This window comes from Caretta caretta, chromosome 8 (assembly GCF_965140235.1).
Source record: "Caretta caretta isolate rCarCar2 chromosome 8, rCarCar1.hap1, whole genome shotgun sequence".
Taxonomy (NCBI): Eukaryota; Metazoa; Chordata; order Testudines; family Cheloniidae; genus Caretta; species Caretta caretta.
In genome coordinates, this window is record NC_134213.1 from 89,116,022 (window position 1) to 89,142,256 (window position 26,235).

General features: G+C 43.8%; 1 protein-coding gene across 3 annotated transcripts in view; it reads left to right on the forward strand.

The window, feature by feature from the left end:
• The first annotated feature begins 216 nt into the window (after positions 1-216).
• GNG12 (G protein subunit gamma 12) overlaps positions 217-26,235 on the forward strand; it is a 90,287-nt gene continuing 64,268 nt past the window's right edge. The window contains exons 1-2 of one of the 3 annotated variants that reach the window (XM_048861667.2): positions 217-278; positions 25,161-25,294. The gene's annotated coding sequence lies outside the window, so the exon portion shown is untranslated. Of the gene's footprint in view, positions 279-19,293; positions 19,649-25,160; positions 25,295-26,235 lie in introns of those variants that run through there. The other 2 variants (XM_048861666.2, XM_075131754.1) reach the window with 2 other exon arrangements.

Consider the following 26,235-nt stretch of genomic DNA (forward strand, 5'->3'; position numbering starts at 1 on the left):
TATTTGCAAGAGGAAGGACATTCATAACAACAGAAGAGGACAAGGTTAAAGGACAAAGGGTAGAACAGGAGCACACGATGTAACTGTTCTTTTCTCAGCAACAGTTTGAGGTTATTATTAGTGTAGCATTGTCAGGGAATGATGTCAGGTATTTAGATAGCCCTACTTTATACACTATATTATTAGCTACATATTTAATAGACTTGAAACGGAAAGAAGAACTAAACACATGAGTAGGAATGACAGAGAATACATAAGAAGGAAATTGAAGGATGAGGGTGAGTCTGGAGGAAGTAGAGAGGCTACTATTAGTTGTGTAGAGATGCCTGCAATGTGGGCAAGGGTGGGGGGAGGAAAGGGTATGGGATGGGGGAAAACCCAGGCATACATTTAACATGGGTTTTTTTGCAATGTTAAACAGATTACGAGCCAGCATATCACAAGCATGACTTTTAGCTTGTGACTTGGCCAGGTTGACTACAGCATTTGGGGTTTTTTTAATGATTTTGTAAAAAAATGTTATGGCTGTATTAATTGCAGTTTGGGCATAAGATAACCCAGTGTTAATATGCTTAAGGGCTTGGGTGGTTTAGCCTTTGACCCAAGAATTGTATGACCTTGTATTTCAAAATTGGGGGTCCTATATGTGTGTGCCCACATCCCCTGAAGCTAAATACCCAGTTACAGTCCAGATCCAGTGAAATGCTTGGAGGGAGCTGAAGACTGCTCCCGGGCTGTGGTAGTCAGATTGAGACCTTAGAGCCTGGATGTTTTTGGAGGCGAGCTGTAATCACGATAGGTCCCAGGTGGTCTGGTCTCGGGGTAAGCCAAGTGTTTGGATTTTTATTTATTTGCTGCTGTTTATTGTAGGGAGTTGCACAAACTGGCCAGCTTTGAAACAGGTATTTTGTGTAACATGTACCAAGGGGAGATCCCAGGAGGCTGCATTAGGTTTGTTTGCTAGGAAGATTAACGTGGGGAGTTACATTTCATAGAATCATAGAATATCAGGGTTGGAAGGGACCTCAGGAGGTCATCTAGTCCAACCCCCTGCTCAAAGCAGGACCAATCCCCAACTAAATCATCCCAGCCAGGGCTTTGTCAAGCCTGACCTTAAAAACTTCTAAGGAAGGAGATTCCACCAACTCCCTAGGTAACGTATTCCAGTGTTTCACCACCCTCCTAGTGAAAAAGTTTTTCCTAATATCCAACCTAAACCTTCCCCACTGCAACTTGAGACCATTACTCCTTGTTCTGTCATCTGGTACCACTGAGAACAGTCTAGAGCCATCCTCTTTGGAACCCCCTTTCAGGTAGTTGAAAGCAACTATCAAACCCCCCCTCATTCTTCTCTTCTGCAGACTAAACAATCCCAGTTCCCTCAGCTTCTCCTCATAAGTCATGTGCTCCAGCCCCCTAATCATTTTTGTTGCGCTCCGCTGGACATTTTCCAATTTTTCCACATCCTTCTCGTAGTGTGGGGCCCAAAACTGGACACAGTTCTCCAGATGAGGCCTCACCAATGTCGAATAGAGGGGAAAGACGTCCCTCGATCTGCTGGCAATGCCCCTACTTATACATCCCAAAATGCCATTGGCCTTCTTGGCAAAAATGGCACACTGTTGACTCATATCCAGCTTCTCGTCTGCTGTAACCCTTAGGTCCTTTTCTGCAGAACTGCTGCCGAGCCATTCGGTCCCTAGTCTGTAGTGGTGCATGGGATTCTTCCGTCCTAAGTGCAGAACATTTGTTACCTAAAAGGATACAATATAAACAAAATGAATTTATTTATACATTTTAATTTTGGTTTTATGAACCCATGTTGGAATTTCTTGCACTTTTACAGAGGTATTTGTATGGGCCAATACCATGTGCAGGCCGGAGTATTTTGGCTGAAGTACTCCGGGGTTGTATGTTTTTACCATGACCTGATTTCCCTCCTGTTCATTCGCCCAAGAGGGGGTTTCTGGAGGGTTTTGGGCTTAAGCGGGTGCATTTTTACAAGGAACCAGTATGCCTTGCTGAAGTAAAGAGTGAATAATGTTACCTACCGCATCCAGGTTTGAGAGGGTATTGCTTGGTAGGTGGAGCAAATTGACTGGTAGCCTGGATGCGTGGGCAAAGATGAGTAGGCATTGAACTGCAAGACAGCTTATTTTTTGCCCAATCAGAGGGGAACCTGGAACATAACTTTTGAAAAGGGTTAGATGTATCCCAAGTAAGAGCCACAGATTTGGCAGTTGCATCAGAAGAGAGGGATGTATTGTTGTGGAGGGGGATGGTATGAGTACACATAAGTTTATTAGTATCTGTACTTTGAGCGAGGTTAAGAGTTGCTGCAAGGTCGCAGAGGGCGACCATGCTGAGAATAGTCCCCTTTGCATTTGGAGCTACATTAAAAAAAGACTGAATCCAGAAGAATAGATTAGATTTTACAAGAACAGGATAGCTTTTATAAGCTATGAGTTGAGCGCCTCCTACCCCTGAAATAATAATATACTGTTTAGTAATGGGGAGGGGGAGTTCAGTAATGGAAACAGGCGCTTTCGTGTCCACGAGAATTGTGCATGGCCGACCCCTTATTTATGCTTGTAAGTGTGGCCGTGAAGGATTTATATCTGCATCAGCAGTATTGACAGGCAAGGGGGGGCTGCTGGATCCTAGCGGGTCATGGAATTTAAAAGCCTGGCCATTTTTTTTTTTTACTTAGGTGTGAGTAAGGGTTGGCAGCTAGCTGAGACACTGGTTGGGGCCATTCACCCAAGGCTACTTGGCTTGGGCATCCAGCTGCTCAGTGTTTGGTTTCCCCACATACAAAACACTGTGAGGTAGGGGGGAGGGTGGGGACGGGACCAGGACCAGATTGAAAGGCAGTGAGGTGCTGCAGGGATTTAACTGGCCGTGATTCTGTCCCTGACTAGGCTTCTGGTTTTTGTGTTTGCAGTTTTTTGGGGGTACGTTTAAAACATTTACAGTTATAACAGTTTACATTATTTTTTGCTGTTATTATGGCAACTCGAATAGACTTGCTTTTTATTTTTTTGGCCTGTTTGGCTTTGCATTTAGAGGCCCACATACAGATGGATTTATAATTAGAGCCTGGGTTTACTCCCAAATTAAGGGCTGTTTGCAGGTGGGAGTTAAAACCTTTCTTTAACATTTTTAAAAATGCCTGATTTGTTTTTTGTTTTTTTTTGGGGGGGGGGGGGCGGTCTGCAATGCCTGCATTGCTGGAATACATTTCCCATTTTTTCCCCATAATATTGAGAGGCAGGCTCGTCCTTTCCTTATACGCAGTTCACGATCAGTCCCCAATTACTGGCTCTGTTCTCCAAGGCTTTTTGGACAGCTTCTTTACACTCAGTGCAGGCACGGGTTATATTATTTTTAGATTTAAATTTAACAGAGGCCCAAATGCCGTTTCAGTGTCCTTTTGTAGGGATCTTGATTCATGATAGATTGGGGCAGCTAGCTTTTGTTAAGATATAAAGATTTCTGGGATGTAATGTATAGGTGGTAACCATTTGGCTTTTTTTTTTTTTAAGCATATTAAGTTTAGGTTTTTGGGCTTTAGATTAGGGAGACTTTTTAGTAAGCCCCTTATTTCCTCTGTGCTGAGAGGAGTGTACTTATAAGTATTATGAGCCACTTTGTTTTTACCTGTTCCTGACTACCGAGTGGTCACTTGGAGAGGGGGCAAGGGAGCACTGGCACCTAATTTTGGGTTAAAGTGGGGGGAGGAAGTGAAGGGGGCCAATTATTTTGATTTTTTTTTGCGTGTGCCAGGTTCAATTTTGAATTTGTTTTTTAAGGTGTTTTCAATTAATTTTATTTTGGTTTTTATTAGTAGTGCTGCTTGAGTCAGGGTTAGTAAAATTACCCTTCTGTTGTATGCTAGCAACCATACGACGTGCAGAGGAGTTGTTGTTTTTTTAGTTTTTCTTTTAGAGCCTTGTTTTTTGCTTTAAGCTCACTCAGCTTGTGGCTGCTATTTGCCTTTTGATTTAGCTTTGATGTAAGAGCTTTTTGGAGTGTTTTTAATTTTTGTAATTTTTTTTGTATTTGCAATACATTATTACGATTAAAAATTTTTTTTGTTTGACTAGATCACCATAACACGCTATTTATTGTACTCATACCTTTATTTTATTTATTTATTGAACCCTTTTATTTATTTATTTATTTATTTATTTTAAATAGAATTAATGAGTCTTCCTCCCATGCAGGGTATTATTGATGTTCCCTGGGGCCAGTCAATAAGTCTTTTTTTTTTAGAGGGTATTATTGGTGCACCCTGGGGCACGCCAACCAGTCTCTGCCCCCCCCCCCCCGCCATGGAGGGTATTGTTGACGCATTTTGGGGCAATTTATAAGACATTGTATCCCAGCTTCCTGAAACCCACTTCAGCGGCACTTCAGGGAAGACTGACTGAGCACACCCTTGTCCTCAGTTTACCGCAGCTCACACCCTGGTGCTCAGTACTTGGCAGTGCAGCCTTCACCTCCAGCGATCCCTGCACCCCAACAATCTTGGCCACAAACACAGTTCCATTCAGTCCTCTTGCCTGTGCGTCCTATATGAGGTTCGGATTAAAAAAGGGGTGTGGAGGGGAGCCTCGGGGAGTTCCAAACCAAGGTGTGCGCTAGAGGTGGTGAGTAAAAGGGTACTTACCTCTATTCCGGGTTGTGAGAAACTTTTTGAGGATTCCCATCACACCCTGCTCGCTGCGCCAAAACTGTTAGGCACAAAGGTTCTTTTCCTCAAGAATCAGGCAAGCACAGATAATACTGAAGGGGGTTTATTCAGTCGGGAAGACTGACAAGCAGCTTCAAAGATATGGTGCCATAGTGGCCAGGTATATACATTTTTTATTAATTCATTTGCATTTATTTGTACATACAGAGGCAGATATCGTTATAAATCAAGAGAGAACCCTAAACAAAGATAAAAATACGAACAGTGCATATGTGTAGAGGTCAGTCTACTGCATTAATTATCTATGGCTACCTTGCGGGGGAGGGAGGCGGGGTGGGCAGAGGGTAGGGATAAGTGCTTACAGATATCCAGTGGGCTGTGAAGGGAGGGTTTGTCCTGTTCTAAGAACTGAGTTACTGGGTGGGCATTGACCATATAAGCTAAGCTATCAGGTATTAACAAAAGCTATGTCCTTGCTTTTCAGCAGTTTCTATCTTTTCTGCTGGCTAAATTTTAACGCCTTCCTTACAATATCTTATTCTCCTTTCCCAAAGGGAATAAGCTACATTGATATAAGCACCGTTCTACTGGTATGAACTGTCAACACTAGGAGAGTTGTATCCCTTTAAATAGACTGGTCTAATTAAAAGCAGTACAACTTTTATGTGTATTTAAGACTTAAATCACTTTCAAAGACTTTAATTGTGGGGACCTGTCCAGTAGGGATTGCACTAAGGCCACCAACCAAGCTTTCAGTCAATTGTCTGCTTCCACTTTGTGGAGAAGTGGGACCGAGGGATGCATAACTGTACCTCTCACTGCGGAGGCCACAAATAGTCTTAGGAATAAGGATTCTATTTTTTTAAATCCTGAATTCTAGTGATCACCCTGGCTGTTTGCTACTCTCCTTCCTGAAGCTCCAGCCAGCCTTCAGTGGAAACCTATGTGGTTTTGTGTCTGAGGCGATGTCCTCACTGCAGAGTTAACACCTGAATAAGAGTTTGGGTTGCCCCAACCCAGCTTCCAGCCACACACACAAACCTCTGAGTGGAGCTGAGTGGTGCTTTTAACCTGAGCTAGCTGGCTTGCCTGGGGCTACAGACTAGAGCCAGCTTTAATTCAGGCTGGTAACCTGCCCGCTTTAATTCAGGCTGGTAACCTGCCCGCTTTGCAGTGAGGATGCAGGTTAAACCACTCAAGTGCTGATCATCCTCCCATGCCTTCCCACAAATCACCCTGTGTGCCCAGAAGGAGACACAGGTTCTCCCACCACTTACTGGGAGGGAATCATGGAGTGGCTCACTTTACTGCAGCACAAAGAGCCATAAGCTATGTCTCCACAGGTCTTGGTGACACACACACGGGAATGCAGCGCCAGTGAGGATGCTGTGGCTAGGCTAACGTGAGTGCTGTGACCCAGGAATCTCTAGGTACCAACTAGGCATGGGATGCATAAAGTGTACCAGGGATCCCGTGGGTCAATATATGAATAATTATTCACTATAGCAGGGATCAGCAACCTTCGGCCTGTGGCCTGCCAGGGTAAGCCCCCTGGAGGGCCGGGACAGTTTGTTTATCTGCAGTGTCCGCAGGTTTGGCCGATCGTGGCTCCCACTGGCCACGGTTCGCCGTTCCAGGCTAATGGGGACTGCAGGAAACGATGTGGGCTGAAGCATGTGCTGGCCGCGGCTTCTCGCAGCCCCCATTGGCCTGGAATGGCAAACCGCGGCCAGTGGGAGCTGCCATTGGCCGAACCTGCGGATGCAGCAGGTAAACAAACCGGCCCGGCCCGCCAGGGGACTTATCCTGGCAAGCTGCGAGCTGAAGGTTGCTGATCCCTACACCATAGGGTGTCAGGTGAGGTCTCTACCAAAAGCCCATTGTGAATGTATGTCTGGATAATATGTGAGGAGTTATATCTGTATTGAAAATTAGGTTCTTAAATGCAGGTAACCAGGAGGGGACATGTCTCATACAGGTTCCTTTCACTCAGGAGGTAACAGATGCTTTTCTCTGTGTTTGGTCATGTGCATATTGGGCATTGTGTATGTCTCACAATGGATGTCTGTTTGCATACTGAGTCGAATGCTAATCAAGAGATTATGAAATCTTTAAGAGGATATTTACAGGAAGAAATAAACACAGAAGGGGATCCAGTTTATGAATAAAGACAATGACTGGGGAATATTGGGGGGGTGCAGCGGTGTACCCTGGATCCTTCACTGAGGAGGCACATTGACATTGTGTTTGTCTTATGAATGGAGGTCCTGTAAAACACTAGAAGAAGGCTGGGTGAGCATTGCTTTATAAGACATGAAAGTGTCTAGTTAAGTAAGTCTAGGTTCTAAAATGCATGTTATGGTTTTATTTTATATGTAACCATTTGTTTCCAATACTTCTACGTCAGGTCATTTGAATTGCTATTCTTTGTTTAAAATCTTTTTTTTTTACTTTTCACTATAAACATATCTACATGCTGCGTGTTAAGCAGAGCGGTGATCTGAGGTGGAGCTGGTAAACTCGGGTGTACTGCTTCTTTGGAAGCAGCGAATCTGTGAATTCCGTGTGTGTCCATTGGAACAGGAGGTGGGCACTTCAGTGAGATGCTTAAGAGTTGGAGCATGCCTATAGCTAACCTGCAGAGATTGAGAGTAGGGCCTGTGTAGGCCTAGAGGGGCGAGCTTGTGTTGCCTGGGGCAAGTGGAGTCAGGGACCTGACCCCTGGCAGGCACAGACAAGGCTTCCTCATGCTAAGGGCAGATGGTAGCAAGGTGTCTCTCAACCCTGGGTACCCCTGGAAGTGTCATAGGTGCCAATCATCCATTTTAACTCTGCAGTGAAGATATACCTTGAATATGGGGCTGGGGGCCAGGAATCCCTGCACTCTCACTGACTTTGGTCTTTAGCAAATTACTTATTCCCTTCATTTCCCCATGTGTACAATGGAGGTGATAAATACCACTCCCCCAGGCATGTTGTAAGGGTGGCTAATTGTTAATGTAGGCAAAGCCCAGGTGCTGTTAAGCATTTCTAACTATTCATTAATAGCAAATCTGTGGAAAAACTCCACATTCAGAAATCCCCTGCTTTGCACTTGTTTCCTGCACTGACTGTCCCCAGAAGTGTTCTGTAGGGGAACCAGTGAGCCCTGCTTATTTCATAGGTGATTTCCCCCCACCCCAAACTCCTCTCTCCCAAACCCTCCTGCACTGTGTGCCTGGGATACTTCAGCAGGGCTGCGAAAACAGTTCAACAATCAAACCCCAACACCACTGAGGAGGTGGAGCAGGAGTGGTCATTTGCCCTCAACTTGTCTGAAACCTTTATATAGACCAGATTCAGATTAAATTGCTGAGCACTGCTCTGTTTCACTGACTGAACTACTGTAAATGATGGGTGTAACTGTGATCATGAATAACACAAGCAAAGCTGTTACTGTCAGGTTAAAAAGAATGGGAGACCAGACATGGATTTCCAATGCAGAAGCAGGAGCAAACCCATAATTAAATAAAGCAACAGGTGGTGTATTTTTAATTTTTAAAAACAATTACTTTTTCATGGCTATTGGGTATGTCAGAAGGAAGCCTCCTAGTTCTCCTTCCAGACCTGTCTGAATTCTTTGTGCCAGAGTAGTCTCATTTTTCCAGACACTCCACCTACGCCAGTTTTATTTCATTCCCGACTTGCAGAGAATGTTAAAGACTTTGGAACCTCCTGCAGTAAAACAAACCATCTAATTAACATGCCAAGCTGTACAATCCAGGAAAGAACTTTCCCAAGTCTCCAGTAAGAGGCAGTGGTGCTTATGAAGAGGAAAGGACACAAGGACTTTCATTCTGTGTGGGCATCCACAATTTGCCCAACTGATGGCAGCCTTGATAACTTGGCAGGAGCCCAAGGGCTCTCCAGAACTTAAAATGGAATAGATTGTGGCTGTCCTCACCTTTTTAATAAGGAGCAGGCTGCTTGGATTAAAATGGACCTCATTGTAGACTGAGGGTCTGTTGTCTCTGCTGTCAGGTCATCCATTTTTAAAAATGAGTGATTGCTCTTGACCAAACATTTCTACACTTTAGCCATCTCACTGAGGGACGTCATAATTAGGGATGTGTGTAGCTGGATCTGAAACTCGTACACAATCTGAATCCTATTTTGGGTTCAAAAGAGTTCGATTAGTTTTAAAATAATAATTGTACAGCTGAGAGGTCTTTTTCTTGCATTAGTTCTGAACCTGTTAAAACCATGACCTTCTGGGACTCTCCTCAATGGGGCTGATTTTTACATTGGTAACTAAGAGTTTGATGCAGCCTTCTCAACTCCACTTGAATTCAGTGGGAGACTAAGGGCACTTCACATCCCATGGAATTGGGACCGAATGCAGTTCAGATATGTTCAAATAAGGATCTTAACCTGGGACTGTCCTAACTAAATTGAACCAGTAAATCTTTTCAGGCTCACTCACTGAATGCACTGTTGCATTGGAATTCATTGTAATGACTATGAAAGGTGACTTACCGGGAAAAGAAGGGGTGTCATATTGTTTTGTCTGGTGCCCCTCCAACCTGTAAGCCTGCTTTCAAAATAACGTTTTTTTTTAAAATAAAACCTATTTGTATTACAGTAGCTCCTGGTCCCAGTCCTAGCTGAGATCTTTGCTCCATTGTGCTGAGCACTGTACCAACAGGAGACTGCCTGCCCCAAAGTGCTTACCATCTAAATAGACAAGACTGATGACAGCCCCGGTCCTGTGGGCTGTTTGCCCAGAACTCCAGTTAAAGCCGCAGGGAGTTCTATGCATGAAGGATTTGCAGGATCAAGCCCTTAATGCTATGTCTACATAAGCATTTCTCAGGAAATCTCTCACCATTGCACTACCACTAGTGCAGCTCCGTGGATAATATTGCCAGCATAGAGAGAACACAAGCATTTTTACTATCATGCCATCTAACCCTGCTCAGAGCAGATCTGTATGTCATGATGGTAAAATTTCCTGTGCCTTTCAACACTAACACTCCTACTGTTACCTCCACCCTGAAAACTGCACCAATGGGAGATTTAAAAACAAAGATCAAAACCAAAACCCTAGTGGAGACAAGGCTTTATTGTCTATGTGTCAAATATTTGTCAAGTTTGGTCTGCACTGTCTTAACTTGTGCTTTTAGATACACTGACAGCAAATATTGAAGCAATTCAGTAGGCAGTTGAATTCTATAAGACAAAATGTACAGTACGAATACAATGTAGACTTAATTGGATAAAAAAAATATCAGACCAAGTTACTAGTTATAGTTACTGCTGTTTTCTTTTGGTTACTCTGCCATCACATTCATTTCTAATTCAGTGTCCAGGACATATTCTTTAAATAATTAAAATAAAAAAAAACAACCACCACCACCTTCCGGTCCCGCCCCCCCATCCCCCGCAATTACATTTGACATCTCCATGACACTAATTCAGCTGAATTATAACTCTTCTCAGCATAGTCAGCTCTTTATAACTTATGTTGATTCATCCATCAGGGAATATTTATAGTAGGTTTGCTGGTTAGGTTTCTACATTTTATTTATTGCCATCTCTATTATATGTTATAGTTTACTAATTTATACGCCAGAACACTTGAGTTCTATAAAAGAAAGTGTTTTACTGGCCATTCATAAGATTGTCTATAGCAGGGTTTCTTAAACTTCATTGCATTGCGACCCCCTTCTGACAACAAAAATGACTACACAACCTCGGAAAGGGGGACCGAAGCCTGACCCCCACCATCTAGGGCAGGGTGGCCAAAACCAAAGCCCAACCCCTGCCACCATGGTGGGGTGCCAAAGCTTGAGGGCTTTAGCCCTGGGTGGCAGGGCTCGTACCTTGGCTTCAGCCCTGAGCCCCAGCAAGTCTAATGCCAGCCCTGGCGACCCCATTAAAATAGAATTGCGACCCACTTTGGGGTCCCGACCCACAGTTTGAAAACCACTGACCTACAGTAATGCATTGGGAAAATCATTTTTCACTAGTTCATTGTTTAAACAAATCAGGGCACAAATTCTGCTTGCCTTGAGGCCTGTGGGACTACTCACATAAGTAAGGCAAGCAGGATTTAACTTGAAGTCGGTAGTGGATGTTGCTTGTTTCAGTCCAGTCCATTTTCTAGTAATGAGGTGTCACTACAGCTGGAAGCTTGTTAACAGTCTCTTTAGAGAGGCCAAAAATTGGCTGGACATGGAGATTGACCTTTTATTACCCTTAGGATGATTCCACCAAGCCCAAGTTGAAGCACACTACATAGTTCATATGGCCCATGCTGAGATTCTTCCAGGGATAGAGAACTTCATTCTGTAGGGCTGCCAACCTAGCACTTTCACAAGCACCAAGCTCACATAAAAATGTTATAAGTCATTGAGAAAAAGTCTAGGTAAGCAACCATATTTGATAATACTAATACCAGGCACTTAGAGATTTTTATCCAAGAAAATCAAAGCACTTTAGAAATGTGAATATTATCCCCATTTTGTAGATGGGTACACTGAGGCCCAGAGCAATGAGGTTTCTTGCCCAAGGTCACACTGGAGATCTGTGACAGCTGTGAGTAGAAACCAGATCTCTTGCCTACCAGTCCCTTTCTCTAGCCCCGAGGTGACATTGCCATTTTATAAGGGTGGCATTCTGTTTATTCTGTGATGGACACTCCAGCCATCCATTGGGTGGAGCCCTAGAGCAGACCTTAGCATGTAACCACGTATGTGCAAAGTCTCTCTTTTGACATTTCAACTACTAGACCCTAGGGCTCTGGAAGCTGGTGGATTCCCAATGAGCACTCCTACACACCTCCCAAATGAAAGGATTTGCTAGGGCTAGCAGAAAAGACAGGATACCAGTACGCTTTGTAGTGTCTCAGCCAATAACAAGTAAAGACAAACCCTGTAATTTCTAACTCAACCCCCTACTGAGCAGTCCCATAGTGGGGTACAAGGGTAAACTTACCTTATGGGGGTTCTTAGGCCTAGTACTCTGATGCCTCTTCTAGTTCATCCTTGTGATAGCAATTAAGTCTAGGTTAGGGTTGCCAACCCTCCACGATTGGCCTGGAGTCTCCAAGAATTAAAGATTCATCTTTAATTAAAGATTATGTCATGTGACAAAATCTCCAGGAATACATCCAACCAAAATTGGCAACCCTAGTTGCCACTTTAAGATGTTTTGAGTGCTGCTATTCTATGCTCCAGACAATCCCTTTCAGGCCCCTCTCTACTTAGGTTTTAGCTTTTGGGACCTATCCCCCCAGCCTGTTTGCCTAGTCTAGACAGGGCCCTGGGAAGGTTAATGCCAGATACTGTTGGCCTAACTTTCACAGGTTGTGAGCACCCACAGCTCAACCAACTTCAGTGCATTTCAGTCCCCATATCTTTAAGGTCTTGTTCCACCAATGGGAGGTTAGTTTAGCAAATGTACAAACAAGGATCTTTTGAACAGTTAAAAGTAGTTATTGCTAAATGCCAGCCATATTACTTTTTACTCCTTTAAAATACAGGAGGCAATGCTTATCATATGGAAAGTACCAAGATGCGGGGGGAGGGGGGACAGGAAGGGGAGGAGAGAAAGATAGATGTGTGCGTGGAAATAGTTTCAATTTTAAGTGATTATTATAAACTATGGAAAGAGGGCAGGGGGGAGGAATGTAAAGATTTGATTGTCTCTTTGCATTAATAGCTTGAGTCACATTTAAATGGCCATAACATTAGTCCTGCCTTCTGAGGGATGATTCCCCATGCTTAAAATTAATCAGATTTCAAGTATTGTGAAATCAGAGCCTGACTGGGTATCTAGTGGAGCTGGTTGAAGTTTTTTCATCAAAAACAAAAAACAAACAAAAAATAGCTTTTCAACTTCCATGAAAATTTCAATACAAATTTTCATTTGGGTCAGAATTCTCAGATTTTAATGAAAAAACAGAAAGTGAAATATTTTCAGTAACATTTTTCAGGGTTTGGTTTTATACAAACTGAACTTTTTTTAAAGCCAAAAAAATAGTTTTCAAACATTGACACACTTGTTTTTAGCTGAGGAGTTCCATCAAAAATCTGAAAAACATTCTGAAGAATTCTCACCCCCCCCCCCCACAAATTTCCCACAAAAACTGCTCAAGCAACTAGTCACTTGGGTTGAAAGGAGCATTGCCCTCTAGTGTACAAAACAGATACCCAATTATCTATTTATATTTATTGACTGATTTATTAGGACATGCATTCTGCATCACTAAGTCTCTCAACATAATATAATTTGAAGAGAATATCTGAAAATAAAGTGACGGTGAGGCCAATGGGAATTTTGCTGTTGACACGAGTGGGTCAGGATGTCACATACTCAGTCAGTTCAGGGTCAGCACACAGCCCCTAATCGTGCAAACATGAACATTGGTAATTACATTTGTTAGCAATCCCATTGCAAAAGGTTGAGAGAGGAGGTGATCACTTCATCTCTGTACCTCAGCTCTCTATCTGCAAAATGGGGATATTAATCTTTCCTTTCACCCATCCTTACTCATCTTTTTACACTGTAAATTCTTACAATGTGTTTTTACAGTACCTAGCACATTGGGGGCAGATTATGGCTTTATTATGTAATACAAATACATAAGCCCGAATATGAGGGAGTCTCAGTACAAGATCTTACATTAAATCTGTTAATCTGTCCATAAGCAGACAAACCTTTGCTTAGAGTGTGATTCTGTACTGTGTAGGTCTGTTTCTCTCCTTCAGGGATATCATAGAGTCTGTCTACATTTGTGGTTATATGTAAGCCAAATTACACTCCTATTTTACATTCTGCATAAAATGCTTCCATTTCGTATCCTTGCATTATAAATGTTGCCATGGAAGTTTTTATGGGAAACGTGAAAGGTAAAATGTAGTTTCGTCATGTCTTCATGTTCATGTAAAAATAATTAAACTGATCAATTGTTTTACTTATGTCCGGTTTAGACTGTGGTTAATAGTTTTTATTGGTAGACTGTGAATGTCCTTTTGTCTTCCCTGAATGTTTTTCAAAGCTAATAAATACAATTTCCAGAAAATGGCAGTCTTGATTTTTTTTAATCAAAACTAAATTGTGCTATTTAAATAATAATGCATTTTTATTCTGAGACTGAAAACATATTTACATTCTAAAAACATGCCAGATGCAAGTTGGGGCCAAATCCTCAAATCTAGAGGACTTTGGGTACAGAAGACATTGTACAGTTCCACTGTGCATGAGAAAGAAGGGGAGAGTAGAATTCCAGGTCTGTGCTGTACCTTGTGAATCACAGGCATTTGGTCTGACAAAAGATCTAATAGGTAGTTAATGGTTTTTGGAAAGGTAAAATGAAATCAAAACCAGATGTTTGAAAAGAAGACTAAGACAGCAACTAACTGTTTGTACAGTACATAGCTCAATAGGATCCTAATCATGGTCTTTGGGCACCACTGTAATATTAATAAAGTCTAAGGCTTTAGCATTAACTCCTAAAAAGTACTGTAATAGCATCAATTCTATCTCTGAGTGATTCTTTCTATTTACCACTTGTGCAAATATCAAAACCTCATCAAAATATAATCCCAACTATACTTATAAAATGATGGGGTCTAAATTAGCTGTTACCACTCAAGAAAGATCTTGGAGTCATTGTGGATAATTCTCTGAAAACATCAACTCAGTGTGCAGCGGCAGTCAAAAAAGCGAACAGAATGTTGGGAATCATAAAGAAAGGGATAGATAAGACAGAAAATATTATATTGCCTCTATATAAATCCATGGTATGCCCACATCTTGAATACTACATGAAGATGTGGTTGCCTGATCTCAAAAAGATATATTGAAATTGGAAAAGGTCCAGAAAAGGGCAACAAAAATTATTAGGGGTACGGAACTGCTTCCATACAAGGAGAGATTAATAAGACTGGGACTTTTCAGCTTGGGAAAGAGACTACTATAGGGGGATATGATTGAGGTCTATAAGATCTAGGGTGACCAGATGTCCCGATTTTATAGGGACAGTCCCAATATTTGGTACTTTGTCTTATATAGATGCCTATTACCCCTCACTGATAACTGATCTTGGTCAAGACGCTCAGAAGAAAAGATCACCTCAGGCCAAGATTCAGCATTCAGGTTTGAGGTAGTCTCCTAATCTAAGGGCTTGTCTACACAGGCAATTTACAGCGCTGCAACTTTCTCGCTATGGGGTGTGAAAAAACACCCCCCCTGAGCACAGCAAGTTTCAGTGCTGTAAAGCGCCAGTGTAGACAGTGCTCCAGTGCTGGGAGCTACGCCCCTCATGGGGGTGGGTTTTCTTTAGAGCGCTGGAAGAGCTCTCTCCCAGTGCTGCATCGCAACCACACAAGCCACGTTAAAGCATGGCAGCGCTTTAGTGTTGCCAATGTAGACTAGCCCTAATTCTCCAAATCATCAATTTTCAGTGTCGGCTGAGTCATTCCATCAAAGGCCGTCACTGCACTTTGACACTTGATCCTATGTTGTTTCAAAACAAATATTCCCAAGAGTGATTTTTCATGAAGACAGTGCCGTCTGGTGGCCAGATGTGTTTATTCCTGATAGCCCTAATCCAGAGAGAAATCTGGGGCCTCTGGGATTCTATTCTTTTCAGAACAGAATAATATTGGAGTGCCTTCCAGGAGTGCAACATGTCTAGCATCTGCTACATGTGGTTCATTCTCTCCCTCTCAAATTCTCCCCGGAAGGAGAATTGTGGGTTTTGTTTTGATAGGGCTTTCTTTTGTTTTGTTTTTTTTAATGTACACAGTGCTGTGTGTTGTTAGACAAGGCAAGTCAATGAAGCTTGCCTTGCATTTGGAGCTGAAAGTGGTGAAGTTTATGGTGGTCCTTACTTCCTGTGGGAGTTGACTCCACAGTTGTGGACCAGTCCCCAAGAAAACTGTCCCTCGCACAGTTGAGCTTTTAGGTGCTAACTCCGTGGGTGCTGCGAGGCTGGAGCTCCCATGGGGAAAAATTAGTGGGTGCTCCGCACCCACCGGCAGCCAAGCTCCCCCCACCCCCTCCTCCTTCCCTGAGCACACCGTGTCCCCGCTCTTCCCCCTTCCAGTGCTTCCCACCTGCTGCCTAACAACTGTTTGGCAGCGCTTTGGACTTTCCAGGAGGGAGGGGGAGGAGGCAGTAAAGAGATGGGGTGGGGACTTGGGGGAAGGGGGTGGAATTGGGGCAGGGTGAGGGCGGGGCCAGGGGTGGGGCCGGAGGGGTGGGGGTCAAGCACCCACGGGGCAGAGGGGAAGTTGGCACCTACCTTATGATAGAAATTTCGATTGTGCCTGAAAAGTGGAGTTGTCAGCCACAGTCTTCATCCCAGAGCTTTAGGCAATCTTTTAGTTATATTGGGCCTAGGCATTCAGCACCTTGAAGATAAAGCCCAAGATCTTGAATTTGATTCACTGTTCTATGGGAAGTGTGGAAAGGAGAGGGTTTGATGTAGTGGCTGAGGAAACATGCTGCAGCATTCTAGCTGGAGTTTCCTAAGAGCTGATGACTTCATGCCCAAATGCACTGCACTGCATGTGACACACAGGCCCACTTGTGGTTCACTACTTCATGTTAGCAACTCTTGTCAGGCCTGACATTCTCATTATAGCTCACGCACTGGTGTCATGATATTTAGTTAAAAGGTGACATGTAATATAATATGTCTGTCTAATGAAATCTAATAACACACTGGCCCTTAATGTCACTGTAAAATGTTTGTAACACCTCCGTAGGAGAAATCATGCATACTCTCTGATGATATGTCCAGGAGACTATAAATAGACAAAGGTGACAAACAGGTTTCTTCTATATAAAGGGGAAAGAAAGTATGGTGGCAGATACCCTGTCTAGGAAAGAGGGTTCTGACCTACTGCCTCAAAGTCAGCGGATGGCTCCCAGGCTGGGAGCTACAGTGGCAAAGCATTGTGGGACACTCAGGGTTACAGGGTAAAAAGTAACACAAATTCTCACTGGTCTGGATTGCACCCCGAATTCTGTGATACTGCTGTAGTCCAGACTGGACATGACAAAAGTATGTATAACCAAGGTCAGGATGAGATGGTCTCTCCTACCTAGCTGAAAATGATAGCATCTATGAGTAATGCTTTCTATTACATGAGAGCTTAGCATCAGTGAGGAATCCAAGAACACTCCTAAATTACAAACTGAACTGACAAATTGTAGGGTGTGTACCTTCAACCTAAGTGTACTGCACTATCGCTGCAAACTCCTCAAAGTGCTTTCTTCTGCCCACCACAACTGAGGAGACTATTGATGGATTCATTCTCAGGCAGGTTAGGGACACATTCTGCATTAATTTCATATTAGCCTTTTGGCTAAAATATCTGTTTCACAACTGATATGTTCTCTAGTGGCAGAATCTGTCCTGCACATGATGTTGTTTAGTAACTACAGGAGCCATTTGAGAAGCTTTTTCTCCTTCACAGCTTGTCTGCTCTTTCATCTTACCCATACTGCCAAATTCCTCTCAGTGAAGCTGCATGGGTGCAAATCAGGGCAGAATTTGGCCTATTATGCTGAATTTGTGACATCACAATACATTCTGTATGTGGCAATTTCAACTTTAACATTAGGGATGGTGACATCCCTGCAGGATCTAGCAAAAGGCTTAGTTAGGCTATGAGAGAGAAAAGCCCTCTTTTAAAACATAAATATCTTTACTAATAGCAAAGTGTAAACAGGAAAATCAAACTATACATGTTTGGGTGTTCTTTCAAACTTTTTTTCAATTTTGATATAGTATTAAGGAAGGTCCACTTTTAAATACAAAGTTGAATGTGATGTGTTATAACATGTGCCTGCTTCTGGCTTGCAAGTGATAACTTTTTGTAAAACTTTAATCAGACGCTCTACTTTGCTTCTGGAAACAAATGTATTTTTGAGTAACTCATAGCATCAAAGTAGTTAATCACAAGTAAAGGCAAGTTTTACCAGTTTGGGCATAGACAAGTCCTTGCACATTTCAGGCCTAATCTTTAAGGTGCTGAGCACTTCCTGTAGGGTGCTGAATTCCATCAACTTTCCTTTAAATTAGTGGGAGTCAGGAAAGCTGAGCGTCTCCTCAGAATTAGGACCCTCAGGGCAGAGACAAAGCTTAATTTGGGCTGTGGTTAGTGATTTGGTCGAAAGCTAAATTAAAAGCAGCAACTGGATATTTTCCCTTCTGTATTGCTCAACCCTAAATTTGTTTGAACATATGGGGAAAAATAATCCTTGTTCTAACTTCTTTGAAAACAACTGAGTTACAGCTCCACTTAATTTGGCTCATTGAGTGACAGAATTTAGGAAAAGTGCGCGCGCTCTTGCTCTCTCTCTGACACACACACACACACACACACTGGTGGGCAGTGTGACACCCTGGCACCAGGGTGGTGTGATGGCATGGAGGGGGGTAGAGTGACACCCTGGCATAGGGATGGAGTGGGGGTGTGTGTGGAGTGACACTTTGGCCACAGCATTCATATCAACAATGTTCCAGGCACAAAGATCTCCAGGAAGTTGTCATTTAGCAGTCCTCAGCAATGTGTGTCATGGTTTGGGGCTGCCCACATTGACATAGTGGACTGTCTCTGAAACGTTGCTGAAATTCCGCTGCAGCACAAATTCCATGTCCAGTATGAAACTGGCTCAGAAGGCTCCATTGCCTTAGTGGTAAATCAAATCTGGGTTGACGTTGAGTGGGGTCTCAGAAAAGATAATTGTCATTTTCTCTATGGACCACGAAGCTCGCCACTCGTCCTCTATTGGAAATCCCTTGTCCGGTAAACTTATCCACAATGGGCAACATCAGGGCAGATGACCATTTGGTTGATTAAACAAGTCTTTATTTAACAGTAGATGTGGCATATCATGCAATTTTGTCACGAGCTTTGCTATGCTTTCCTCTTTGTGAACACTGGGTGGAGCAATATTGCAGAGACCTGGTGACCATGGTAGAGGAGTCATGCCCCTGGCACTGGGGCAGTGTGAGGGTTTGGGGGGGTGGGATGAGTGCTGGCAGTGAGGTGGTATGATGGCATTGGGTGGGATGCTTTTATGCCTTGGCATTGGGGCAGTGTGAGAGCATGGTGGTGGGGGTGGTATGACCCCCTGGCACTGGGGCAGGTGCGGGGTGTTGTGGGAGCGGTGGGATGCCCTGGCACAAGAGTGGTCTGAGGGCGTGGGGAAGTGGCATGAATCCTGGCACTGAGGCAGTGTGAGGGTGCAGGGGGGGTGGTGGGAGGGCATAGTGGAGGGTGGTGGGATGCCCTGGCATTGGGGTGGTGTGAGAGCATGTTGTGGGTGGGAGTGGAGTGATGCTACAGCACTGGGGCAGTATGGGGGTGTGATGGGGGGCAGTGTGAGGGTGCAGTGTGACACCCTGTCAGGGGGGCAGTGTGGGTATGCCCTGGCAGGGGGGTACAAGACTATGGGGGGGGGGGGGAAGGGATGACGCCATGGGGCGAGCCCTGAGACTGAGGCGATGTGAAGGAGTGGGGGGAGAAGGAGCAGGGGGAGGGGCCGTGTGAGGCCGGGGGGTATGACGCCGTGGTGGGTGGGGGATTCCCTGGCACGGGGTCGGTGTGAGGCCGGGGGTGCGCTATGATGGGAAGCGATGGGATCCCTGGTACTGGGGCGGCGTGAGGCGGGGGGCAGCGCAGCGTCACCCGGAGAAGCGGCCCGAGGGGAGCAGCAGGCAGAGCCCCGCCCGCTTGGGCGAGGGGCACAGAGAGGGCGTCTCCCCGCCTGCCTCGGGCGCCGCCGGCAAACCCTGGGTCCTGTGGCGGGCGGGAGAGCTCCGGGCCCGGCCAGCCCCGCCGCCTCCCCCGCCCGGGGCCAGGCGGAGCCAGCCGCGGGAGGAGGAGCGGGTGAGAGGTCGGCCAGCTCCGGTCGCCCACAGAGGCTGAGTCCCGGGCGGAGAGGGCGGCGGTGAGTGCGGCGGCCCAGCAGGGGGTGGCAGGGAAAGGGCTTGGCTTGGCTCGGCTCGGCTCGGCTCGGGTAAGCCCCGCAGGCGCTGGGGGGAAATCGCGGCTGGCGGCGACCCGCAGAGCAGTGGCCAGCGCCGTGCCCGTGCGGCCGCTCTCAGCGCCGGCCCTCCCCGGCGTATCTGGCTCGGCGGGTGAGGTGACTCCTGAGACCCCACCGCCCCGGCATGCCTGGCTCTGCGGGTGTGGTGCCTGAGACCCCCCCCCCCAGTTCCCTCCACCGCCCCGGCATGCCTGGCTCTGCGGGTGTGGTGCCTGAGACCCCCCCCCCCTCAGTTCCCTCCACCGCCCTGGCATGCCTGGCTCTGCGGGTGTGGTGCCTGAAACCCCCCCCCCCCCCCCTCAGTTCCCTCCACCGCCCTGGCATGCCTGGCTTTGCGGGTGTGGTGCCCGAGACCTCCCCAGTTCCCCCTACCGCCCCGCATGCCTGGCTCTGCGGGTGTGGTGCCCGAGACACCCTTCCCCCCCCGCATGCCTGGCTCTGCGGGTGTGGTGCCCGAGACACCCCCAGTTCCCTCCACCGCCCCGGCATACCTGGCTCTGCAGGTGTGGTGCCCGAGACCTCCCCCACCGCCCCGGCATGCCTGGCTCTGCGGGTGTGGTGCCCGAGACACCCCCCCCCAGGCATGCCTGGCTCTGCGGGTGTGGTGCCCGAGACCCCCATCTCCCTCCCTGCCCCGCCTCTGCTGAGGCTGGCCCTGGAGGAAGGTGCCTCCTGAAACACCCCCATCCTCCCCCACGCCTGCGCGCCGTGGCGTGGCTGGCGGTGGGAGAGTGAGGGGTGATATTCACATGCTCCTCCAGTGTGGTTAGCACACAGGGCAAATGGTTATTGAACTTCTCTCCCTGCATGGAGAGTGTGCCTGCTTATATGAGTGCCAGAGTTGGAAGTGATGGCAGGGTATTGGGAGTGACTTATTACAGGAACTTCCCAGCAGGTGTGGAAATAGCGCCTACCCTGGCTGGCTAGCCTAGTTTTCCACTTGCTGCTGTCCCTTCAGCCACTTCCTTAGAGTTGAATCAACCCACACGCAAACGCCTTCTGCCCCATCTTCGTGATACTGCTAAATTTATGGGGTAATAGTCCTTGATACTGTTACAGGCAGGAAAAGGAAATACCTTGATTCTCGATGGGAACAATTATGACAGAACTTAAAACCTATGGTAGAACACATGGTCTGGGGATTGTCTGGTGATAGTTGTCACTTTATTACTGAATATTTACTATATTTCCCCCCAAAACTAGTGGCAAAACTAGTCTTAAGGAAAATGTGGTAACAGAAAGAAAGAAGGGAGTTAATTAAGGTGTCCTGTCATGTTTAGTGTTTGTCTGTTTGCCATGTTTGGCCTGTTTGCTGCTGGGAAGAAATATGTAACTTGTTGAAAATTCCATCTGGATCTAAACTCTGTTATCTATCTTCTCATCCTTATTACCTGTTTATCCCCTACTCCCCAAGCTGCTTTTGGGGACAGAATATTTACATTCACTAGTGTAATGACAGTTGTTTCAGAGGCTGGTATACTGTCTACAGATAATCTTTTAGCTGATGTCAAAAAGTGTATTTGTTTTAAGAAAGAGTTTGGCTCTGCTTTTAAAGTGTATTAAACCTTCAAAATATTGCACATCCTCTTATGCTTGTGTGTAGCAATCTCTGGTGTTTCAGCTGCAGAAGTGAATGGATAAATCAGATAATGACCAATCTAAATCAGCAAACATTTTAGTTAGCAAGTTTGTGCTTTTTTTAACTTCCCCCACAAATTTCAATTTTGCATTAAAGCCAACATATATTTAGACTGATTTTATTTAATTTCAGTTAGTTACATATTCCTACTAAAAACCCCACTCATTTATTAAAAAATACACTGAGTATGTAGCTATAAAAGTTCTGCTTAAACAAAAACATATTTGGAATAAGTATCTTGTCCATCCATTGTGAATACTGATTAATTTTTATTCAGTATGTCTTTATAGTGTATGTTAATGATCTGAGCATGAGGCTGGAGTCAGAAATTGCTGTGCTCTAATCCTAGCATTGATGCTGATTTGCTGTATGGCCATGGACAAATCACTTACAGCTGTGTCTCATTTTCCACATCTGTAAAGTGGGAATCACAAAATTCCACAAAGGAAAGTTGTGTTGATTAAGGCCCCAGTCCTGCAACTATTTGTGTGGGCAGACAAGAACTTCATTGGGGCACTGTGCTGGTCTAGTAGTCTGTCTTCATGCGACAAGTTGCAGATTGGGTCTAATTAGTGCATTTAGGTAGAAACATGTTATATTATTAATCAAAATGTGCCTCACCAACACTTGTGACTTGTCTTATATATAAATTGACTTTAGTCATTCTTAAACTGCAATATCTTATGCCAGGCTAATATTCATGATGTTTTTAATGAGAGAAAGTCTTTAAGATCCATCTAAATGATGTTTTTATTGTATTTTTTAGCATTATGTATAAAATAATATTTAAAGTGATTTGTCACATTTTCCCCAATATTGCAATTAATTTAGAGCTAATCATAATAGGTTATTAGTTTGTATTTACGTTAATTGTAGATTGGCTTGAAAATAAAACTCCATGAGTAAGTGACCAGTACTGTATAGTAGTAGTATTGTCTGCTGGTCCAACACAAACTAAATGAGGTTAAAGGATTAGTATACAGTTAATGACTTCTAAATCTCCTATTTCATCTCGCCATTGTATATTTTAGAGTAATTTGGGAGCTTTTTAATCAAGTGCTAAATATCAGAATACATTTCATGAATTGCTTTCCCTTAGAAATTTAGTGCAATAAAGCAATCTTATCTGCATAATTGTAAAGCTAATCAAGTTACATACATTTAGTAATGAAACACTTTGAAATTGTTCTGAGACTTCTAACTTCATCTCTTTTTTGGATATATTGCTGTCTCAGAAGTATACACACTTTAATTCTATTTTTAATCTTTTAGCACAGATACTGAGTTATAATAAACATACATTTTCAGCTACTTGTTTCATTTTAAATAATATGTATAATTCAGATCTGTAATTATGTAGTAACTAATTCTGTGGCTACTAAAGGTCTGAATTCTTGGGCCCTGATCCTGCAAAAGCTCAGGACCTTGGAGCCTAACTCATAAACAATGTGTCTGTGGCTCTAAGAGTACAACCTGTGGAATATCTTAAATGCCAGCTTCACAGCAGGCTTACGTGTTCTTGGGATATTGGGTCTGTCTTGGAAGATATTGAACATCATAAGTTTTACAGAAGGTAGTAGCTCAGTTGCTGATACCTTCAGCTCCTGATTCTTGGTCTGTTGGTTAGGCCCTGCAGCAGAAGCAAACCAACAGGAATTATTCCAGCAGCCTGGTTCTAATGAACTGACCTACCCTATCCCATAATACAAGAACAAAGACAGACTAAATGAAATTGACAAATTTTAAAATGAATAAAACGTACTTTTTATGCAATATAAAATTAACTTGTGAAACTTGCTGCCACAGAAATAAGTAACTTGGCAAGATTCATAAAAGGATTGAAGCCATCTAGAAATGAAATTAGCATCTGCATTTATAAAATAAAGGATAAAAATGACAAGGGCTATCAACCCTCTTGCTTTGGTGCAAGGACCAATGGCCTGCACCTGCTTAAATTGAAATCCATAATAAAATTTATTAACTTCAGTGAGAGCAAGGAGCAGGATCTTTTCTCAAATCCTGAGTTGGGCTGAGGACTTGCAATTCCCAGTGGTACCAAACCGGCAGATTGTTTGGCATCTCTCTGGATTCGGTCCAGTTTTATCACTGCTGGACTCGGGCAGCTTTTTTCCCTCAATGTGGTGATATTGCTCCTGCCGACAACACCCTGTTCACACCAGCACTTGTCGCAGCAAAACTTTTGTCTTTTTTGGGGATGGGGGGTGGGGGTGTTTGTGTTTTAACTTTCTGAAAGACACAAGTTTTGTTGCTCAGTTGCCAGTGTAGACATAGCCTTAGTAACATTACATCAATAGGTGATGATACTGTGTCCATGAGACAGAAAACCACATATTGCTGCATGTTCCTGGCAGGAAAAATCAGTTTAGAAAGGGGGCTGTGGAGGGCTGCTGCTAGTCAGAACACAATTGTGCTACCTTGGTAGTGTATACTAGTATCAGATATATGCGTAGGTCAAGAATTTTGTCCCTGCTATTTAGATGTCAGCTAGGCTTGTTCTGTTTATACCATCTTTCTTTCCATCCCTTTTCCATATTTTTTTTAAAACTTGCAGTACAAACATTTCAGTTTGACATGATTTAGTTTCAGGTTTAGTCATAAACTTGTTCTAAGCATTATTTTTTCACTCTGCTTCATGTACAACCGTTCTATCATACAACATCTCGTAAAAGTTGACAGTTAAAGTGAAGGGTGAGATCCTTGGATGTTTGGAGAATGTAAAACTGAATTTTATCTTGGTGGGTAATGTATATAGAAAACCCATTCTTTCATATGGGCTGGTATTTAAACGTTGACTTTACAGCTGCAGAGACTGGTATTTTCAGTTCCCTGCCCAATCGTCGTCTTGCATTTTGTGACCCACCCTTGTTAAATAGGGAGTTGTAACACGTTAAATGAAGTCCTGCTGGATCTTGCATTCTTAATAGATAGTTATCTGTGAATGCTCATGCAGGTAGGTGTTCTTAGGAAAACACAGTGTCTGGAACAACTTTTCTCACTTGCATGGGTGGAGATTGGGCAGTTTGTATTGAGGCTCAAAGGCAACTGTAAATTTCATTTAACTATTTGAGATTAAATACTCACATGTAAGGCAAAATAACAAAGGTGAGTTATACTATTCCTAGTGTTGATATAGGATACAAACAATAAACCTTAATTAGCCTTTCACTGCTAGAAACTGTAGGGAGGTGCGGGGGGAGCCACAATTATTATGGTTCTAGAGGGATTGATTTCCTCCGAGCCAGATTCTGATACCTTCACTCCTGCTGAATAGCACCTTGCTCTGCAAGTAGTCCTATTGAATTGAATGGGACTGCTTGCAGAGTAAATTACTACTCAACATGAGTGAGGGTGTTCAAATCGGGTGTGAATGAGGAAATGTTAAACATACTGTAGGTCTTGGCTAAGTGGCAGCTTAGGGGATGTGGAGTCGTAACTGTCTGCAAGTATTTGAAGTATGTCAATACCAAGGAGGGAAAAGAATTGTTGATTATGATTCAAGGGGCTATAATTAGGAAAAATTGGGTAACAGTAAAAAGGGAAATTGTAGGCTGAATATCAGGTGGAATTTTATGACCATGAGACTTGTTGCTATGTAGAATAGTCATCCAGCGGAAGTGGTAGAAACCCTGCTTTTACAATTAAATTGAACAAAACCAGAAGAAAATGTATTGTACAATGCATAAGTGTTCCCGTGGGAAAGTATAAAAGTTATATCATCTAGTCTTACTCAATGACTCTTTCTGTTTGATCCAGGTTGGCATTCATCTTTGTGCTTTAATAAAATGGCTGGAGCTAATTGCTTATAAATGAACACTAGTGCACTTCCACCATCCTCCATCAATTACGACAATTACATATTCATCTGAGAAGCCAGAACTGCTTTTCTGGTAGGGTATCTTATATTATGAGTATTTTTTGTGTGTGGTTAAGGCCCAGAACTGTACACCTCTTTGTATCTCCATTTCCTTTCCTGCAAATGAGACCTCCCTAACTCAAAGGAGCGTAGTGCGGCTTGGTTTGCTGATATTCATAGTGCATTGAGGTTCCTGAGTGGAAGTCTCTCTGAAAGTGTAAAGTATCCTCTCTATTTCTTCCTGGAGGTAATTTTTTTCCCTTCTTTTAAAGTAACACTGTCAATATCTATAGACTTAAAGACGTAGCAATTTAAAAACATTCACTCCAATCAGAACCTCCTGATGTCTTGCATATAATTGTATTTCTTTTAAAAAGTTTAAAAATTCTTTGGGTCTACAGCAACCAACAGAGCCCCAATGTTGTGCCCAGTGTTCCCTGCATGAAAAAATAGAAGGCTTATGTTATCTTTCATCAAAAGATCTCAACGTGCACTAAATTTGTGAGGTGTATACGTTTTATTTTGTCCAATTTGAAGGTGGAGAAGCTGAGAGGTGGAGAAGTTTGGATTTGACCACAAGGTCACCTAGTGAGTCAGTTGCAAAGCCAAGGTTAGAATCCAAAATTACTCTGTTCTTTGCCAAAATAGGCGATGCTCCCTTCCTACACAGCACGCCACTACTACATATGTAGATTTAAAGGGTTGGATCATTTAAAAATGGTGGTTGGCCTGCAACATCTAGATAAGTAGTAGGTGGGAGGTGAGCAATGGTGCAGGGATTGGTTTCCAAAGTACTGTGTATCGTAGCTAATAGCTGAGTCAGCTATTTTTATTTATAAATTAAATGCTCTGTAGGAAGCCTCCAGAAAAGTTTTCTGTAAACTGCCTATCCCTAATAGGATATGTTTAGATTTCTGTTCTGTGTAGTTACGTTTTCATGCTTAAATTTTCTTAACAGTTGGTTGAATATACAGT